Source organism: Mastomys coucha, chromosome X (assembly GCF_008632895.1).
Source record: "Mastomys coucha isolate ucsf_1 chromosome X, UCSF_Mcou_1, whole genome shotgun sequence".
Taxonomy (NCBI): domain Eukaryota; kingdom Metazoa; phylum Chordata; class Mammalia; order Rodentia; family Muridae; genus Mastomys; species Mastomys coucha.
The window spans coordinates 135,950,129-135,972,161 of NC_045030.1; the positions used below are offsets into that span (position 1 = coordinate 135,950,129).

Consider the following 22,033-nt stretch of genomic DNA (forward strand, 5'->3'; position numbering starts at 1 on the left):
ACAACACAACCTACTAATTGAGCATTAGATTACAAAAGGGCTTATTCCTTTGGAACATGTGGGGAGGGATGGCATTCCTTTGTTTAATACACACACACACACACACACACACACACACACACACACGTGTTAACATGCACTCTCACACATACGTACATGCGTATGCACATGTGCACGGAGACAGAGACACACACACATACACACATGAGAGAGACAGAGACAGAGAGAGAGAAAGAGTCAAAGAGAGACAGAGCCAGATAGAGATAGAGAGACAGAGACAGAGACAGTGAGAGTTAAACAGAGTACAATCGGGTAGCAGAGGCAGCAGAGCTGGTGTACATTAGAGGCACTTAGAGGGACATACTCTACCCACATATAGCAGCTGTCTGGCATTCCCAGGCCTATATCTGTGACTCCAAACTTAAAATGGTCCTGAACAAATGAGAGCCTTTATAAGTTGATGACAAACTCATTTGGCAGCCAAACTTGAGCTGGCATGAATTATGTATAGTCTTTGTTTATCACATCCTGGGTGAGCATTTATGCATCTTTGCTTGAGAAATACCTAGGTATTTGATGACTGGGGTTACTTTAGACTCTACTAGAGAAGATTTATAATATATGCTATATTATGCATTCAGTCCCCTTTGAACAAACCCAAGCATTTTGAGTTCTTTCAGTTATAGCACACACACCCCTTTCTTCTGTTGATCAAGTCTGTGGATCTCTCCCATTTACCCTGTGAAGTCTACCACGGCCTAGCCTATAGCCTATCTCAGGGGTTGGGGTCATATTATGCTTAAGAAATGAAGAATAAAGCTAGGCTGTCGGGGCTCACACCTTTAATCGCAGCACTGGCAAAGCAGAGGCAGGCCAACCTGGTCTACAGAGTGAGTTCCAGGACAGCCAGGGCTACACTAAGAAACCCTGTCTCAAAACAAACAAACAAACAAAATGAAGAATAAATGCTCTTTACTGATTAAGGAGACTAGTCATGAAGTTTTTTTCTTCTATTTAAGCCAAAATGTTCCCTGACATCATTCATTTATTCTGTATCATCTCAACAAGCATTTTATTTATTTATTTTTCTCTTGGCACTAAATTGTCCTTATAATCCTAACGCCTTTAACTTTTTCTCCTAGATCCACCTTTTTAATCCTTTCATCGTCTTCATTGCTGTCTTCTGAAGCCATTACAGGTTCGTTCCTTTTGAAATTCTGGCCCTACCTAGTACTCAAGATAGGACTGAAATACGCTTGGCTATATCACACCCCATAGGCCTCTTGTTTCTATGGTGCCTTTTCAGTTTCATTTTGCCTGGCCTAAGAAGCATTGCCTTTTAAAATACACTTATGGCATAAACCCATAAGGCCATGAAGGACTTTCTCCTGAGCATGCTGACTGGCAGTAGGAAGAGAAAACACACTGTCTGAGCATAAGAGACTATTAATTACAGAAAGCTGAAAGCAACAGGGAACACATACAATAGGATCCTGAATGAAACAACGAGGACAATGATGACGACGACAACAACAACAACAACGACAACGACTACAACACGACGACACACCACCATCATCACAACACACTACCATCATCACGAAAGCCCAGCAAACCACACATATATAGGTAGTTCCAGCATGTCAGCCTGTTATTTTTATCTCAGGAGAACCAGCCTTATGTGTGCACATCACTCCCTCACCCGCTCCCACATAGCCCTTACAGGCCATTTCTGATGACTTCGTTCCCATTGGCGTGAGCTTTACTCCACCAGAGTCATTGCAAAACCACTGGATTAAGTGAAACTCCTCACTAATTAGGCCTATTAGACTTCCTGTAACTCTCTCTCTCTCTCTCTCTCTCTCTCTCTCTCTCTCTCTCTCTCTCTCTCTCTCTGGCAGAAGTCAAAACATTTGACTCAGAGGCAAAATGTATTATATTAATACTCAGGAAAACAACAAAATATACTTTAGGAAGCAAAATCCGTCATCATCTGCAAGTTGGTTGGAATTGCCCTTACTTCTCATAGCAGCCCAAAGCATTTCCTTTTGGGGTGGGAACTATCCGAACACCATGATGGGGGTCTGGAGATAATGTCTTTGCCATTACATTTGAAAATCTATTCACTCTGTTTATCTTAACCGTGTGTCAGAGCCTTTTGTGGGGTATTGTGTACATGTATTTTCTCAAGGTGCTGTTTTTTTTTTTTCTTTTAATACAGGTCATTCATTTTGAAAAGGTCACATTATAATTTCTCTAGCCTTTTCTGAGCTAATCCCTCGGAGAAGACAATGTAGGACGCAGAACTGCAAAGGGAGCGTGTAAAGGTAGGAATAATATTGAAATTGAGGAACAGGAGCTCACAGCGAGGGGCCACAGTAGTGAAAGGGCAAAAGATTGGCAGCATAAATGCAGCTTAACCTGTGGGATAGTGAATAGACACTTCTAGTGCCTTGCCGTTTTCCTAGCCCCCATTGGAAGGTCCCCAGGAAGACTGATAACTCTACAGAGGAGGGGGAGGTCCTTGGCCATATTGCTAGTATGAAAAGGAAGAATTTGCTTTCAGAGGTTCTGGATCTTTTCAGTCAATGCTAATGATAGTCATTTTCTGTCCTTTAATGATTATGGGAAGCTAAACATTGGCTTGCAGTCAGCTCCATGCTGAGGGATTTACATGAGGTGTGCTCACCCCCTCAGCCTCTCGAGTTGCTGAGGCTGGCCATCAACTCCTGCCTGTGTCCTGAATGTTGGAATTACAATCGTGCACCTCCAGGAGTGGCCATAGGACATCTCTTTTACATTTTACATTTGAAAATCTATTCACTCTGTTTATCTCAACCGTGTGTCAGAGCCTTTTGTGAGGTTTTAAAGGACCACGAGAGTCCTTTAAAGAAGGGGTTATTACTGCCTTCTGTGTCCACAGAGGGAAACTGGTTCAGAGAGGGTAGGCATCCTGGCCAAAGCTAAGCAGCTAGGAAGTGGCAGCTCTGTAAGTTAACCCCTAATCCTCCTAATGTCAAAAAATAGCCTGCTCTTGAAATCACTCTCTGTAAGTCCTTGAGAAGTCAGCCACCATAATAAACCTAACTGTGCTTTTTCCTCTTACCAAATAGCAGAACATCTGGCCTGCTTGACTTTATGAGATTGTAAATACAGCAACTAAAAGGATATTCACATGCTCTGAAAGAAGGAGCTGAATAGCTCCACATTGCCTTGGATTGAGATTTTTCCACTGCTTTGGACTGAGAATTTTTTTCCTCCTTCTTCCTGTCCCATCCATTGGACAGTGAGTTCTCCATGGGAAGGCTGTCGTCAATCTTGTACTCTTCTGCTTTCTACATCCCTCAGAGTGTTAGGTACATAGTACATGCTCAATAAATATCGACTGACTGATGAATGTGTGGCTATACTAGTCAATCGTTTCTGGCTTTTTTTTTTAAAAGACCCTTTCTTGATGCCAAGCGAGCAGGCTAGGACCTTAAAGATGTCTGTCGCCTCAATCTAGTTGCTTGTACCAAGGATGACTTTTTAATATTGTGTCCGCACAGGAGTCGACTGCTTTCTTTGGCACCTGGATGATTGATGGTGTTTTTCCCTTTCTTACAAGAGCTCTGGCACTGTACAGACACTGCAATACAGCCAACCTCAGTCCTTTCTGCAGACACATCTTGAATTCTATAGAGAAGCAGGGCTTCATGTAAAAATAGTTCCTATTTAACTGTGTTCCTCTGTTCCAGTCTGCTTGATGGTTACATCTCAGGAGTGCTTTATGGAATGAAATGGGATTTAAAAAAAAAAAAAAAGAAAGAAAGAAAAAAAAAGGGCAGGGTGAAAATTTTCCCAGATCAGCATTTCTGATTGTGTGGTATTTTAAACTAGGGTGTGAAGGCATCTTGGTCAGTGTCATTAAAAACTTCTGTCTCGGGTCTAGACATCTTATGAAAATGTACAAGGCAGGGCAGATCAAATCTGCCAGATTTTAGCACACACCATTTGCTTACCAGAATCAGAACAACTGTGAGGGGTGGGGGGTTACTATGTGTTGAAGACTGTCTATACACTGTATGAAGCATTTTTATCATCATTTTCCAAATTAGCAAATGAAGCTCTCTAAGCAGCATCAGATAGACCCAGAACTACAAACCCCACCCAGTTGATTCTCAGGCAAACATTCTTTTGTTCTCTCTCTTTCTCCCTCACTCCCTCTCTCTCCAGGGCTTCACTGTAGCTCTGGCTGTCCTGGAACTCACTCTATAGACCAGGTTGGTCTCAAACTCAGAGATCCGCCTGCCTCTGACTCTCAAGTGCTGGGATTAAAAGTGTGGGCCACCACCTTCTGACAGGCCAATACTCTTGACTATAATGCCCTGTATGGAGCTGGGCCAACTTCTCAGTTTAGGGTTTCTGTGATGTTGGAGCTGGTAGAAGAAACAGCCAAGAGTGGGTTAAACTCTATCTTGCTATTTTCAGAAGGGGATTGATTGTTATTTCGGATTCGAGCTATAGAGGTGAGGCATGAATTCAAACCTTGTGGCTGCATTTGTTCTACTGATTCTCAACAGGCTGCAAGTCTGGAGGCAGTGGTGGTGCCGGTGGTCAAAGGTTCAAGCGTAAAGTGAAGAGCACCTCTTGGCACTGGGCAGGATAATAGCTGCAGAGGCTGACTTCAATAGGGTATTTCAGAGGCTAGCAACCAGAGTGCAACCCAGAAGGCTGTGATGGAAGGAGCAGCCATTGGGAGTGCTGAAGCTTAGGAATCTCATTAGATACAAGGATAAACAAGGACTGAACTCCAGACAGAGGAGCATAGTGGGGGACACCTGACCAGAGCTGGTTAAAGGCCCAGTCCTACCATAAGTGAATGGCTATACTGGCTCTCAACTGAGACAATACTGCCCCCTAGAGGGATTTTTGGAAACTCCATGAGGGTATTTAATATCTCAGAAATGGCCCAGGATAGCTTTGGAAACCAAATAGTCAGCATTGCACATGGGTTTTGAGTGGACTTCCATGTATAATCATGTTACCTCAACTGTTTTTTTTTTGTTGTTATTTACATAACCACAAAGGGTGTTTCTGTTGTTAGTGCAAAGATTATGAAAAGAGATGGAATAAGGGACTGGTTGACCTTGAGTCATCTGTTCTTTCAGACAACAGTCCTGTCAACCATTGTGCTGTTTGGAAATGAGAGTTATCATGACAACATCCCTCTACCCATTTGTGTTTGCAGCCACATTCACCGGGATTTAATGTAGAAGCACACATTTCTGTCCTTGTCATTCATTCTTTGTGCGTGGGATTGATTGGGCAAGCATTTACAAGCTAAACACAGTATTTTCTTTTTTCTTTTTTGGTTTTTCGAGACAGGGTTTCTCTGTGTAGCCCTGGCTGTCCTGGAACTCACTCTGTAGACCAGGCTGGCCTTGAACTCAGAAATCCACCCGCCTCTGCTTCCCAAGTGCTGGGATTAAAGGCGTGTGCCACCACCGCCTGGTGGACACAGTATTTTCTTATGTGTTGCTTTCATTTCCTCTTTCTATGGATTTACATTCATTTGTGTCTTTGAATTTGAGGGTAGATTATAACATCTATATATTTAATTTGAGGATAGAGATGGAGTGAAACAAAATTACATGAGTTTTTCTTTTTTCTAAGTGAGTGGGGTGCCGGTAACGGTCAAAACTACTTGTTGGCTTTCTGGGGTTGGGATCGTGTCTGCTCTGCCTCATTAACTGGGGACTGCACTGGAAGAGATGCATGGCACATAGTGGGCAAAAGAATAATGAATAACTAGTGCAGACTCAAGCATAGGTCTAGACCATCATAGTGAGAACATCCAGTGATGTCCTGAGATGTAGATTAGAGAGCCAGGCAGGATTCTGGACATCAGAACAGAGATCCTAATCAGACGTTGCCTTGTTGCTAGACTACCCTGATGCCAAACCTTGGTGAATTGTACAGTCCACTGTTATCTCAAGCTGTGCTGGGGTCAAGAAACCAAGCTCAAATGGTGCCAGTGGTGGACAGAGAGATATTTATGCTGACAGGCTGCTAGCAAGCCTAGGAGACCTCAGACAGGACTTGGACTTTAGCCTAGGACTTGGCTAAAGATACTTCCATGCTTAGCTAAATCACTTTCAATTGTTTTGTTAAGGCCATGGTTGAGGAGACTCCAGGTAAAGGAGCATCAAGTTCTATTTTTTCCCCCCAAGACAAGGTTTCTCTGTGTATCCCTGGCTGTCCTGGAATATAGACCAGGCTGGTCTCAGACTCAGAAATCCTCCTGCCTCTGCCTCCCAAGTGCTGGGATTAAAGGTGTACACCACCACTGCCTGACTCAAGTGCTATCTTTTCAATGTGCCAACTTTCTATGACCCTAGTAGGTCCTCAGATCACTTTGGTCCTCTGGCAGAGCCAGTCCTACCGGTTCCCATTGTCATTCCTGCTGGCTGACCTTCCTCATCAGTAACCCTCATAGCCTTGACTCCTCACTTCCTCTGTTCCTCCCACTTTCTTTACCTCCCCCTTCTTCCTTCCTTCCTTCCATCCTTCTTTCCTTTCCTTTCTTCCTCTTTCTCCCACGTCTCTTCATCTTTGCGCTTACAGTGAAAACTCAGGGTCTTGGGTATGCTAGACAAATACTCTACCAATGTGGTGCATCTCCAGTCCATCCTCCGGGTCTCTTTATATGATCTCTGTGGCACTTCAATAAGACATCATTAGAGGGATGAAGGACCTCCAGATTCTTGGTAGAAGCTGCTGCCCACACTGTCTGCAGTTGGAGGACAGAGGGGATGATCAAGGTCGCTCTACCTTATTATAAGCAATAAATTTACTTCAGAGATTGGGAGAGAAGCAGCAACATATCAGCTGGGGAAGGTGGAGCAAGCACTTGCTGACATGGCTGGCTGCACTTTTACATGGAAAGCTGAGTGAAATAATGGAGGCACTTATACACCTATTTTGTTTAAGCATTCAGCTGAGAACCTCCTGGAAATCGAGGGAAAATGTGAGCTTAAGAGCACTGTCTTAAAGAGCCTGAATGATTTCAAGTCCCAGTTCCCTTTCCCTTTTGCCCTTGGGACCCTGTTGTGGGTGCTTCTCCCCTGGGTGGGTGACATGAAGATGTCTACATCCTTGGGAAATGTGGACCCAGACTGGTGCCTTGGCACTATCAAATGTAAGGTAATAATACACTGGTAATGTCAAGATAAACTTTTGGGTGGCAAAGAGATGGCTCAAGGGGCAAAGACACCTTGTCTTCAAGCTTGTTCAGCTGTTTGATCCCTGGGACCAACAGGTGAAAGATGAGAGCTGATTGCCTCAAGTTATTCTCTGACTCCACCCCCTCCTCTCTCTCTTCCTCTCTCTCTGTCTTCCTCTCTCTCTCTCTCTCTCTCTCTCTCTCTCTCTCTCTCTCTCTCTCTCTCTCTCTCTCACACACACACACACACACTAAAATAAATGTAAAAATTGAAAAAAAAACACTTTAAGAAAATCTTTTGCATCCTATGCCTCTTTTAACTGGTACCTTGGGACAAGTACTTGCAGCCTCTAGAGCGTCCAAGCCACCAACTTATCACTTTGACATAATTCCAGGCATCTCTGTGGAAGGCCCTTGGCATGGCAGCTCCCCTATCAGCAACTGAAGTAAAACAGTGCCAAATTTCTTTATTTAGACTAGACATGTGCTATTGTGGAACCCACATAGCTGCTCTAGCCAATCTAACCTCATACTTCTGTGACCTAAGTTACCTCAATGTGACAGATGTCAACAGGGATCCATGGGTGTCTCCTTTTTGTTTTTGTTTTTCTTTTTTTTTAAACAGGTGACATTTCATTTGAGTCACTGCACTCCTTGTTCTTCAGGAGAGATGCCAGCATCTCAATGCAAAGGGGGAGGTGTAATGGCTGCTAATGAATTGTGGTGTGTGTCAGTCAGGGGTGAGCAGGGGATGTCGAAGTTCAAGCAGATCAAGGGATAGAGCCATAGCAATTATATACACTTGTGTGGCAATGCCATGGAGTAAATGATGTTGGCATCTGTAAATAGTTCTGTCACCACTGATTTGATGGCTCCATGCAAACTTCTGGGGCCTCACATGTACCATGTCTGTGGGAAAGGATTCGTCCTTTTGTCCTTAGTATCATATACTGTAGCAACCACTCCACCATTCAAAAAACAGAACTGAGTCTGTATTTCATTCATTCATTCATTCATTCATTCATTCATTCATTCTTCTTCTTCCTCCTCCTCCTCCTCCTCCTCTTCCTCCTCCTTTTTTGTTTTGAGTCAGTGTTTCTCTGTATAGCTATAGCTGTCTTAGAACTCACTCTGTAGACCAGGCTGGCCTCAAACTCACAGAGATACACCTGCCTCTGCCTCCCAAGTGCAGGGATTAAAGGTGTGCACCACTAATGCCTGGCCTCTGTATTACATTCTTTATCCTAAAATAATCTCCAGCTAAAAGAGAGTTAAAAAGCACTCTTTCCTGCTTATCAGGTGGGGGGCCTTGGGTTAAATGCATAACATCACCCCCACCAAACAAAAATCAGAGGAGGGCTGAGTTTGAGGACAGTCTGAGATACATAAGACCAGTCTCAAAAATATGATAAAATATCGAAATTTTAGAAGCTAAAAGGCAAATGCCTAGGAGAATATTTAAACTTTTTGAAGTACACAGTTCCAGCAAATTCAGCAAAGAAACTCCAGAAGTTGCAAAGAAAAGAGAATGACAGAGATTGATCATGTAGAAATTCAACAACTTAAAAATATAAATCATAAAACCAATAACCACAAAATGATGGCACCAGTAGTAAAAAATAAAGGAAAAGATGATAATATTTGAAGGATAAAGACATGAGGAATGAGAGAACTTAGCAGTTATAAAATTGCACTGATACTTGATGCTGGTTGGCTAGAGCTAAGAAATTAGCAGTGATTAAGAAGAGACCAGCCATCACTGAGGTGAAATCTTCCCGGAAGTGTTTTCTGAGAACACAAAGAAGCTATGTTCTAGAGACAGCCAAGGTTGTACCTCCTGCAGCAGCAGGACTTGGTAATGTGTAAGAGTCACCCAGGTGGTACTGGTTTTGAAGGCATGAAGGGGTCATGAAGAGCAGCTGAGGCTCTGCACTGTGAGAGGCCATGGAAGGCCATTAGTGAAGGTGCAGCCTCAGTTGCAATTGACAACTCAGGACTGAAGGGATCATGCAAAGAAGTTGAAGCTTGGCATCATGAAGAGAGCCTATGAGAGGTTATTTGTGAAGCCTAGTTACAGTGGAAGATCCCAGTGTACTGGAGATGCCAGTACCAGGGGATGATCACCAAGAACAGCAGCAGCAGTGGAGTGGATCAACCTGAGCTTAGAGTGCTACAGAGGTCAGAGCTGGAGAAGAGACGCCATGCCTATGGAGGAGCCCAGAAGGTCAAGTGTGAATCCCAGACATTGGACAGAGGGAATTTGGTTTTGCTTTGCTTTGATTGTGCCTGGATTTTTCCCTCTTGAAGTAAGGAAGTATTTGGTTTATTTTTTATTATACTGGAGATCACAAATGACAGACTATGAGTTTTAAAAGTCTTTGGATTTTTAAAAGAAATTGACTATTCTAAGGGGACTAAAATTTTAATGTGTATGAATTTGTAAAGATTGTGGGACTTTTAAATTATTTACATTTTTAATGTGAGATCTTGGTGATAAATAAAAAAGGAAAGGTTGAGGCTTAATAGTGATGTGTTTGTGTGTCAAGTTGACAAGGGGTCAGTTGTACTGCCTGGTTTTGTATATCAACTGGGCATAAGCTAGAGTCATCAGAGAGGGAGGAGCCTCAGTTGGGGAAATGCCTCCCTGAGATAGAAGCTGTAGGGTATTTTCTCATTGGTGTTCAATAGTAGAGGATGCAGCCATTGGTGGGCGGTGCCATCCCTAGGCTGATGGTATGGGTTCTCAGGCTGAACAAGCCATGAGGAGCAAGCCAGTAAGCAGCTCCCCTCCATGGCCTCTACACCAGCTCCTGCCTCCAGGTTTCTGCTTTGAGTTCCTGTCCTGACTTCCTCCAATGATGACTATGATCTGGAAGTATAAGCCAAATAAAATGACCCCCCCAAATTGTGCTGAAATGAAAAAAAAAATCTTACAACTTTGGTATGACCAAGTCAAAAACCAAAGGATCAAGCAGGCTAGTTATTGGGATGCCAAATTATGATAGCATAATAGCCTTTTAAACCCTTTATAAATTGAACACAATATCAACAGGTAATGCAGTGGATATATTTATAGGACTGAGCATCATTGCTTAGCAATCCAGTACACTGGAGAGTACCAATTGTGTTACTCACCATCATATAACTGACTGGGGAGCCTGCTGCTCCTGTCCAGCATTATGACAGAACATGAGGCAGTGTATAACTAGCCCAAGAAAAGGTTCACAAAGTATGGAAGTATGGTTTCTAGGTTTCTGTAGAATGGGTATTCCTTTCACACAGGTTGTGTTGAAAACCACAGTTGAACTCCGGTGAATCAGTACTGTCTATATTATTTGTGAGAGCCTTCTTACAAGAAGTGCCCTCTTTCCTTTAGTATATCTGCAGCGATGTGACTATTTGCTTTCTTTTTCTTTTTGTTTTTTATTTTTTTGAGACAAGGTTTCGCTGTGTAGCTCAGGCTGTCCTGGAACTCACTCTGTAGACCAGGCTGGCCTTGAACTCAGAAATCCACCTGCCTCTGCCTCCCAAGTGCTGGGATTAAAGGCGTGAGCCACCACCGCCCCGCCTGACTGTTTGTTTTCTTATTATCCATTTCCCATATGTTCAAATAGACTTGATGAAGGGTGAGATTTCACTTATCCACTACCATTAGTGGTGTTTGATAAGGGAGGGTGGAGGGAATGGATGAGAGAGCTCCGGTAGATAAGTGTACAATACCGATACGCAATCCAGTAGCAGTATACTCAAAGAACAACTAACAGCAAAAACAAAACCAAAGTATGCAAATATTGTGACATTTTATGTAAATGATTTAAGCATCCTTGGTGTTTCGTATGGGTGGTAGATCCTAGAACCTTGCAGATGCTTGGTTATAGAATCACATGTCTGAAATAGTTTATTATTTGCCATTATTTTAACTGTTAATAAAACACTTCATATTTTGATGTTAAAAAAAAAAAAACAAAACCAAAACCAAAATATGCCATTTGAAAAGGTGCATAAAGCACCAATAATTAAAAGACAGTGTCGAGGTTATTCACACACCATTTTCATCTTTCAAATAGGCCAAATTAAAAAAAAAAGTTGCAAAAGCCTAGGTTTTGTGAGGATGTGGTAACAAGCTCACCCATGCATGCGTGGTGTACATCTGAATAAGAACGGACATCTGGATGGAAATGTCATACTGTTAATGTTAAGTATTGCTCACTTAAATAGTACTTGTAAACAGCCGTAAAATAGAAATAACCAAAATGACCTCGGTAACGATTTGGTTAAACCATTATAGCACATGTAAATAGCATGGTAATAAACTTTTCTGTGGTCCCAAGGAAGAACTTGGACTCGGGGCTAGGGGATGGCTTGGAAAGCAAAGTGCTTGCCACTTAAGTACAAGGATCTACAACTGAATCTCCAGAACCCATATAAAGCTATATGTGGCAGTGTATGTACCTGTAATCTTAGCTCTCCAACAGGGAGAAGAGTTGGGAAGAAGGGACAAGAGACTCCCTGGAAGCTCATGGGGGCAGTCTGCCTGGCATACACAGCAGAAAACACACACACACACACACACACACACACACACACACACACACATCTTGGGTTCCATTATCATCACACTGCCTTTATGAGATCTGTGGTATCGAAGACGTTTCTAAACAAATCTTGATTTTCTCACCACCAAAACGGGGAAATGGGCAAAATCTCCACCATGAAGGTTTGGAGAGCAAACGAGACAATGCACACAGGAAATGCTCCGGTGGCAACTAGCACAGAGCAGCTAAGAGTTGGTACCCATTTCTATTCTAGTTAGATTATGATTGGTGACAATGACAGCATCTCCCCCCAAATAAGGACAAGCTTGATCTTTGTACATGGATATGCGGAGATGCTCAATATAGCATTGTGACAAAATCACATTGTAGGCTATGATTTCTGTTGAGGGGATTGCACGAACAGCTCTTGCTTTTAGCAAACAGGCTGCAGGAGATAGATTTTCACCTTAGTAATGATTAGACTCCTTTGAGACAAGCATGTGTTAGTTTTATAATAAACAAAAGATGTAAAGAGGGGGACAAAATCTCCATTTATAACTGCAAGGACAGTTAATCCCACCAGGCTTCACATCCCCCTGTCCTTGGCTACAGCCCAAGTGCTAAGCCTTCCTGTCCTTGGCGCGTTCTCTCCCCTCCATCCTCCCACTGCACCCCCGACTCATCGAATTTCCCACTACTGCCCCTTTCCACTCCTCTCAGTGCCCTCTAGAAGTGGCACCCCACAATCCACAATTCCCTGTTTACGCGTGATAAACTTTTCTACACAACAGTCTTCTTCGGTCTGCCTCCCCTTGTGGAAATGCTGAAACCTGAGTCGCGCTGCGGAGTTCACGGCTTTGCCGGCAGCGCCCTCTAGTGGCCACTTCCCGCACTCCTCCACTACAGGCACCCTGGGGCTGGGAGGTGGGGTCTGTGCTCCAGCTTCCCCTGTCTGCTTCCAGACCGTTTAGTTCTCCATCCTCCGCCAAGAACTCCTCCTTCTAATGCCATCTGGCTACAGCATCCTCTTCTCTCCTCGTCGGCTCTTCTCTTTGGTCAACCCCCACTCCCACATTCAAGGAAGAGTTCAACATCTGGCTCACTGTCTTCTTCTCCACCCCAAGTCCTGACATCAATATTGGTGAGTTTAACATCCATGGTCCATGTGCGGGACACACCTCCCTCGTAGCCTTACCATGCTTCATCATCAGCTAGAACCTCCTCCATCCACATCCTGCCTGCTGACCTCAAAGCTCCTCTCATTACCTCCGGAGGTTTGCCAGGCTTTTGAAGCTCCTCCATCCATGTTCTCATTCCATCAAACCCCCTTACCTTACTTGCTTCCCCCTTCATTCTCAAAAACCATCAGAGATAAGAATAGCAATGACTATGTATGTGCCAGACATATAATAAGCTTGTGATGCCATCATTTCTATATTTTAATGCCATGCTCATAATAATTGTATGAGACAGCTACTGTTGTCCTTTTATAAAATGAGATTGCTAGGGATCAGAGAGGTTGAGTGACTTACCTAAAGTCCCACAGTCAGGTTGTAGCAGAAGTGAGATTGAAGGCTGCGCGCTTCAGCCTAACTCAAGGAACATGGACTTCAAGATTTTGCCTGTATTGACAACTCCTTCGTCACATCCATGAGGCAAAATCCAAAGTCTGGATACATTTAACTTGACAGTCTCCTCCCCTGCAGGGGAAACTGGATCACTTTGTTCATTAGTCCCACTAGGAAGTCACTGTTTCCAACCTCTAAGGGGCTCTTGGCTCCTCTAAAGAATCCTCAGTAGCTGTCCTGACAATGGCATTTTCAAACTTTCTCCACTGCCCTCTGGAGTGAGATGGTCTTCTCTCAGCCACTTCCATGCTTAATATTGTACCAGGCTTTAAGGAAGGATGAGGAGAAGGACAGAGGATCAAGGGAAGTGATAGTGCCATGGATTGAGCATCTCCTATGACAAGCCTCTGGGCCAGGTGCTTTGCCTGCAGCATCTCACAGACTCTTCCCAGCAGCTCCACAGAGAGTGATGCTGTTGTGATTCTTACTATACAAAGGAGGAGATGGAGGCACAGCGGGATGAAGTGCTTGTTCGGGGGATGCAGTCTGTAAGTGGAGAGGCCACATCATCAGTTTAGAAACCCCTCATCCTGAGAGATTACTGTGATGAGTGCCCCATTTTAACTGTTAACTATCTCACACCCTCCAGTCTGGCTTTGAGCCTATTGCTTGGAGCACCTTCCTAAAATGAGCATCTATCTGCACTCCTACTTTGCTTCCTGCCCTTCCAAACCATTGCCCAGCCTTCCCCTTCCCAATGCCCAAGAAATCTTTGATCTTAATGGTTTTGTTGCCACTTTTTTTTTTCTTGCTACACCCATTGCCACCTGCCTAGAACAGGATTACTCTGGACTACCCAACAACACTCTGTTCTCCTCTGTCCTCCACCCTTTCCGGTCTTCTGTACTCCTTTCCTGTCTCCCTTAAATGCACCTCTTCTGTGCTTTTCTGCAGTATTTACACATCGATTCCAGCATCCTATCATTTCCTGCTGACTTTTCTTGTTTCCTTCGATAAACAGGGAGCCGCTTAAAGGTGGGTACTGTGTCTTTGTTAACTCAGTACTCCCCAGGGCATAGCACGTGAGTCTGCTTAAAACCCATGTTTGTTGACTGACTGACTGAATGAATGAATGGAGTGGACGAGGGAGGAGAAAGCCCTCATTTGGAAAGTTTAGTGACATGAGCTGTATGGTATCTGGCTCTTGGCTGGAGCTGCTGCAGTTTTTCCTTATGACTCCAGTGCTGTAGAAATATGTCTGCACGTGGATAAAGACTGGAGAAGTTTCCACACAAATTAAGAGTTGGGTTAGAGTGGTGAGTTGATGGATGCTTTTTTATTTCCCTCCCTGTTTGCAAAAATGTTCTTTAGCACAACTTTTCGAATGCTTTGGCAAAGTGGCCGACATCATAGAAGCAGGAATCTGGGACTGTCATGGAGGGATCGACAGTCAATGTGTATTGATGCTTACTGGACCCTCCTCCTGGGGTCTGGGTGCCGTGGGGAGACAAGTGAGTAGAGGTGGCTCATCTTGATTCAGGTTCACATGTCCAGAAGCTTTGCCAAGTTTGTTGGATTTGCTGGAATAAAATGAGAACTTTCAAGAATTTTCCAAGCTCCTGGGTTGAGGTATTTTTTTTTTCCTCTCCTAAAATTGGGCAGCAAACAAAGATGGCTTTTGTTTTTCAGTAAAACACTCATTCCTTCAATTTTATATTGCAGAGTGACTTCTGCTGCTGGGGGTGTTGGTGGGGAGGTCTGCTAAACAGGAAAACGAACTGCCCATACTTGGTTGGTATAGAGGTAACTGAAATGCTCCCCCCCTTTCTGGCTCTTGAATAACATGTTTAGGAATTTCATTGGCAAAATGATGAAATTGTTCGTTTACTGTGGCAGGATTTCCAAAGCTACATGCCGTGAGTTAACCCAGAAGAAAAGGGAAAAAAAAAATCGGGGTGGAAGGTAGTTTTTCCAAAGATTCAGATGATGTTTTATTGGGCACTTCCTCTCCCCACATGACGTTTCTGGCACTAAGGCTTGGGAATGTGGAGATATCTCATTTAAACCCCATGATGATGTTTCCCAAGAGATTCTCCATAGCCCCATGTTAGAGACTGTAAAACTGAGCTTCAGATTTTACTTGGAAATTCTGAGACCAGGGTTCAAAGGCAAGTTCAGCTGTCCATCTTTAACCATTTGGCAACCTCGTCTCTCCATTAATGTACCCATAGAGGAGCTGGGGTATATATTTATCTTTCTAGTTAACAAACAGTTTAGTGTTTCCCATGTGCTGTGCATATGGTCAGGGCTTTATAAACACTAGTTCATTTAGTCCTTAAAGCCTGTGAAAAGTACTATTATTAATTCCATGTGAGAGGTTGGGATCACAGAAGCAGAGAGAGGGATCAGGAAAACTAGCATGTGACGAAGCCAGAGTCATCATCTACTTTGCTGTGTTCTAGGTAGGATCTAGTTCTTAACCTTGATCTTGTGTTGCATAACATAGGTTCTCCTCCAACACACATCCCCAGCCTATACCCTGCAACCAGGGGTTTTGGAGAGTGGGGGTGGGGGATGGTAAATGCCATCTTTTGTCCTGAGGCAAGAGCAGCGGCCTTAGAGGCAGCTTCTGTGAATAGGTGCTGGGCTCGGATTTGAACTGCAGTGTTCAGGTTTCAGAGCCGAGCCTCTCCAAACCTCAGGCTCTTGGCTCCATGCACGAAGAAGCTGTCTTTCACCAGACACCTTCGTGGATTGAACTGGTGTGATTTTCAGTGTTTTAAGGGACAGGTGGGCTTCACTTGCTCCTTGCTGGGCTCCTGAAGGGCTTTTGGTTTGTCGCCTCTTTTCCTTCAACAGAGACACCAAGATAGTGCCCTTCCAAGGTGATTTGCATAAGGTGCAGAGGGAGACTGCCCTTCCTTACCCCACTGCTCACACCTCTCACTCCTACCTCTCCCACTGGCCCTGTCACAGCCTTGTTCCCTAGAGCCAAGCCTAGACAATGGTGGCAGCTCAGCTGGAAGGAGGGGGAGTGGAGGGGTAGCAGGCCCAGCCCACCAGCTTGAAAGCTTCATTTGACAGGGGAGGAGGCACATCTGGTTTGGGTTTTCAATTCAATTCAACAATGATTTATTGTAGGCCTGCCAGCTGCAGAGGTTCTGGGCTCAGCTAGGCAGCAGAGATTCGAAGATAAAGTAAAATCTTGTCTGTGCCCTTAAAGGAGTTTGCTGGGCTCTACAGCTGTGTGGACCCGTGAACAACTTTTATGTGACAAACTTGCCTTGCGCCTGTCCATTTTGTCTTTGAACCTTCCCAACATGTTCTGTGATGGGGAAGGGTTATGGTTACTTCAACTTTACATGTGAGGAAATTGGGCCTCTGAGAGGAAGTGACTGGCCCAAGGTCACATAGTTAGGAAGTGACCACACCAGCCCTGGAACCTAGACTGCTTCTCAGGTTCACATTTTTAACTGTTCATTCCCCTCCTTCTCAGAAACAATGAAGATGACACTAAGTATTTTTTTTTTTTGTCCTCTGGAGGTCCTGTCAGGGACTGAGAAGACTGTAAATGAGATTTCTTGGGTCACCTGGCCCATTGAGGCTGTGGTTGGCATTCTCTTCTCCAGAAAATGGATGGATGTTATTTTGGGAAAGGATGGACCTGAGATCTGAAGCTGGGTTATTCGAGTTCATCAGTGTGTATCACAAAAGCCATACAAGGGAGGAAGGGTGCTTAGGGCCTAGCTAGGAGAGCTTCATAGAACAGAATAGAAGCCTTTGGCTTTTATGGGTGAGTAGATATTTGTATAGGTAGTGTTGGCACAGAATGTTTTCAGGTCCGAAGGAGTGTTATGAACAAGAGACTTGGCGTGATGAGCACATAGCAGCATGGTGATTGACAGGCTACTTTGTCCCTGGACTACCTTCTGAGTAGAAGGTGCCCCCAGGTATTCTCCAATCTCTTTGTCAAGGTGAAGATCACGCCCTTCTATTACGAGCAGGTACTCAATCCAGAAAGGCTTTTCAGAGGACACACGGTCATGCTATTATTGTACGTGAGCCTCTCTGTGTGTACACGTTTCTGCCGAGAGCAGCTAGAAACACAAAAGAATACTCTCAGTCCTTGAGCATGTGATGGGGGCCCCCGTGTGGTTGGGGAGACAAGATACACACCCCGGAAAGAGTAGCAGCCAGCCTCGGCAGTCAGCAATCTGGACCAAATGAGTTTTCCCAACTGTCAGATTTCAAGGAGAGCTGGGAGGTGCCGAGAGGAGGAGGTCTCTCCAAGGGGGTGGGTTTGGGCTACAAGGCGTGGATGCAGAGGAAGGCAGGCGAGCTGAAGGCCGGGTGGGGCTACCAGTGTGGCTAGCCTGAAGGGTTCTGCAGAGGTCTCTGTTTTCCAAACTGCTGCTGTCCCCATCTATGTCTTGACTTTCAGGAGTTTGTTCCAGGAGATGGGACTATATGGGATCCCAGAGAGCCCTTGGGAGCTGGGAAATAGGGCTGGGTCCCTGATAGTCCTGATCCCTCCAATTTTCTACACTTAGCCTCGATTCCTGGCAGCTCCCCCAGCTGCTGAATTGTATGTGTATGTGTGAGCGGTATTTTAAATTAAGCAGTGAGTGCTTTCAGCTCATCATAAACATGCTAAAAAGCTTCAGCCACGGCCTGAGCCCACCCCCGCCCCTTACACACAGGCAGCAGCTGGGGCCACTCGACCCCACACTCTAATGCGCTTTGCCTATGACTCACCACCACCAACAGGAAAAAAAAAAGACTGTATGTTTCAGTCTCCCTGGGTAGCTGATTCCTAGTTCTGGTGGGAAATCTCAGTCCGAATTTGGAAGGCTAAGGGCCTGAGCCCCGCCCTACTGGCTGAGCAGTCTGCAGCATATGGAGTGCCTACTGTGTGCGAGGCATTGTGGGTAAGTCCATTAATCTTTCCGGGCTTTCTCAGCTTCAATACGCATATAATCTTCTTGCTTGCTTTCCCTCCCTGCCAGGGACCTTTATCTCCCGGACACTGGTCTTTCACTTAGTTTCTGGAATGCTCCCAAAGTCTTTTCCTGCCCCAGGGCCTTTGTGCATGCTGCTTCTGCCTGGATTGCCTTTGCTCTTGCTTCTGGCCTGGGAGGATTCATCTTCTTAACCTTTGGTTCTCAACTTTTTAATGTTACTCTGAGGATGAGGCTTTTTATTTATTTATTTTTTCTTGCTAACAATAGTTATCTCCGTCCCTTCTTAAAATTCCTTAATCGTTATCTCTCTGGGTATTTTGCCTGTTTATACTTTCTGCGTATGGTATGTTTCACCCATTTGGAATGAAACCTCTAAGAGGCCAGGGGCCTCCTCTCCATGGCCTAGTACTGTGCCCCCTCTCATCTAGAGTGGTGTTTGGCACATAGTAGGCTGACATAAACAAAACCATCTGGGAAGTATTTTCTCGCCGAGACTCTTGCCAGACATATGGTTACTGAGGGAAAGATCATGGCAGATCTGTGTCATTCCATATGAAAGAGAAAGAGAAGTAGGACTGAAAGGGAGGAGTTTGTTGAAAACAATTCTGTTTTAGAAACCAGTCCTTAGAGTCTCATCCCTAGACACAGTCTTATGAAATTAAACAAAAGGAATAAAAAGCATAAAAAGCTCACTTTTTTTTTATTGGGTGCTTAGTGTGTGCCAGGATCTGTTCTCAGTTTCTGTCCGATTATCTCATTTAATCCCCATAATAAGCCAGCCACGTCAGGTCCTATTATTAGCCCCATTTAACGGATGAGGGAATTGAGGCTCTGAGGGGAGAAGCAAAGTGCCTAAGGCCACGTAGTTACGGAGAGGCCAAAACCCAAAAGATGAACTCAAGGCAGTCAGAACAGCATGTGAATTCAATTCTCCACACCACTCGAAGCCCCCATATCACCCCAGCAAGTGTGTCTCCCAGAGTGTGAGCAGGAGTGTACATTTCTTTCGGTGATGGGGGGTGGCACCCAGGGCCCTGTGCACATTGGGCATGCAGTATACCACTAAGCTCCCTTGTCTTTCACTGCAATGTTTTTTTTTTTTTTTACCTGACTGTCCCTCCCTTGGACTTGGAGCTTCTTGAGTACAGTGACTGAGATTTCTTCCAGCTCCCCTGAACTTGTTCCAGAATAGGTCCCGTCAATATTTGTGGATGGAATGAAACCTCATAAGGGAGTGAGTGGATCGCTCTTACCTTCTTTTCTTTGGGCTTCGGCATTATAGGCTTATGTTTATTTCCCTGGTGCAGGGTAGCACTGGGGACCAAAGTGGTCTGGTGGAAGGAGTCTCTCTGACCACAGGGCACAAGGAGCACCAGTTCTGACTGGGCCAACCTGTGTTTTAAGAGTACAGTGCTTGATCCAAAGATTTCATTTTGTCCTCAGTCTAAAAAGTGGCGGGACCTGTTTAGGACTTAAACAAACTTTCAGTGTTCAAATCCTATCTCAATTCCTTTGCGGAACGACGCAGGGTGTGGGGAGGCAGAGAGAGGGGGAGGTATAAATAAACAAATACCCACAAACTGGCTGGCTTTTAAAACAGAATTTGCTTCAATCAGTGCTGTGCCTCCGTCATGAGAACAAGTGGGAACTTTCATACAGAATGGTTTTACCCCCCATCCGCACTCCCCCCGCCAACCCTGGCCAGATGAATGGCAGGAGTTTTGGCTGGGGAGGCAAGTTTCCAATCCCAGCCCACAGTTAGCTGCCCTACTGTGTCCCATCCATCACACACAGGGCTCTGAACGACACACCCAGTTGTTGTCGGTCGTATCTGCTGCTTCGGCTCTCAGAAATAATTGGGTCATTGTTTCATTACTCTAGTGAAAGGGCTGCAAGCCCATTAGGATTATGTCACTGATATTTTTGTGAAAAGGCAATCATGATATGCTGTTCATTGAACACAGCTGGGAATGCAGCTCTGTTATTATTTGAGGTCCTCCACCAGCACCTCAGACTTTGCTAAATAGCCCAGCCACTGTGAATGCATCACCGTGATGCCTGCTTGCAAGGCACCTTTACAACAGTGCCTCGTGCTTCCAAAGCCCAAGCAGGATGGAACTTTGTTCCCTTTGCTTCTCATGTGCAAAAGAGCCATGTACTCTCTAGTGGCAGAAGGCTGGAAGCCAGTATTTGTCCTTTAACTGCTGACTGGGGCCAAGGACAGTGCTGGCTCAAGAACAGACAGTGTTGATGATATTTGTGGGACAAGATTCGGCAGATAGGTCATACATCAGGGTTCAGCTGTGCCTTGTCATGAGCGTCAGTGTCAGCAGAGCCTGGGCCTTCGTTGTGGCGGCTGTGAAACTTGAGCCAGTCAAGAATATTTGTGCTTATCAGCAAGTAGCCAGGCAACATTATTCTTCTAAATAGGGACATTATTTGTTTGGATTATAGAAGCATAAACAGAGCCCAGGTTTGGACGCTATCTTTCTTATTACAGCGCATCAGTTTCCTTCTCCTACTGCTGTGCTAGCTGGAATTTTAGAATATGTGGCCATTACGGCATTCTTTAAAGGAATCTATGGTAGGCACCTGTCCACTCCCCTTCTGGCCTAAGTGTTTCCCAAACCAGCACTGAATCCTTGCCAGCCACCTTGAGGTATGACAGCCAGAGCTGGCTTGATAAAGCCAGTTTGCCAAAGGGATGGAGTGGCTCTGATGCAAATCTTCAAGTCCCAGTCACCATGGTTCTAAAGAGTTCAGATTCCTGAATGTTTGCTGGCAATAGACTCCAACCACTTTGCCTTCAAAGTATTTTGGACTTCGTTTTGTTCCTGGTTTCTGCTTTGGATCTGTCTTTTCTTTCTGGCTGTAGTTTCCTTTCTGTAAAATGGGGTTCCTGCTAGGAGCAAATAAGAAAACGCAGCCAGACCTGGCATAGCGCCTGGCATGGAGTAAGTGCTCAATAAATGGTAGCTGTCAACTCCTTTGCCCTGTCCAGACTGCTTCTGGCTCTCTTCTCTGTATTTCCAATAGTGGCCTGGATCAGGGCCTGTTAACATCGCTGATTGGCAACCTAGGTCATCTGCCCCTCAGACAAGTTGGGCGTTCCTCTCTGGCAGCATTCTGTTGTCATTACCTGTCGCCATAACGCACTCAACTGTAACCACACATGGATGCCTGCCAGCTGCTGACATTAACCTATCAAATCCTGGCACATAATAAGTTTGCAGACGGGAATTTGCATGTTGGGGCCAAATATAAGACTAGGAGGCAAAGCTATATTTACTTTCCCTTTCCCAGTTGTGAACAAATCACCCATATTTTGGTTAAAAAAACAGATGTTTCACACCCAGGACTACAATGCAACTTAGCAAACTATTGATTGATTACAAAGAGCACCGAGTGGTTTAGCCATCAGAAATGTGACCTCCAGGTCACTTCTCAATTTCGCTAAAAGTGACTACTTCATGTGGGTAGTTTTCCTTTGAAAAGAACAGTCTTCTTGTTTGCTACCAAAAATGGGTTTTAACTTGGAAGATCCAGAAGCACTTATATATTCTAGGGGGTTTCTGATTGCTTTAAATTGCAGGGAGTTCAGATAGTTGGAAAGATAACTCACCTGCTCTTTTGAAAATGCTGCTTAAGCATCTTGGCAGATGGCCAATCCAAAAATACAGACACAGACACACACAAACACAGACATAGACCACACACACACACACACACACACACACACACACACACACACACACACACACACAA

At 44.7% G+C, this 22,033-nt stretch overlaps 2 protein-coding genes across 3 annotated transcripts in view; one reads left to right on the forward strand and one right to left on the reverse strand.

Moving 5' to 3' along the window:
- Ammecr1 (AMMECR nuclear protein 1) overlaps positions 1–22,033 on the reverse strand; it is a 231,925-nt gene that overhangs the window by 189,979 nt on the left and 19,913 nt on the right. The window lies entirely within an intron of this gene.
- Rtl9 (retrotransposon Gag like 9) overlaps positions 1,161–22,033 on the forward strand; it is a 58,856-nt gene continuing 37,983 nt past the window's right edge. The window contains exons 1-2 of one of the 2 annotated variants that reach the window (XM_031368837.1): positions 1,161–1,198; positions 2,222–2,327. The gene's annotated coding sequence lies outside the window, so the exon portion shown is untranslated. Of the gene's footprint in view, positions 1,199–2,221; positions 2,328–13,749; positions 13,856–22,033 lie in introns of those variants that run through there. The other variant, XM_031368838.1, reaches the window with a different exon arrangement.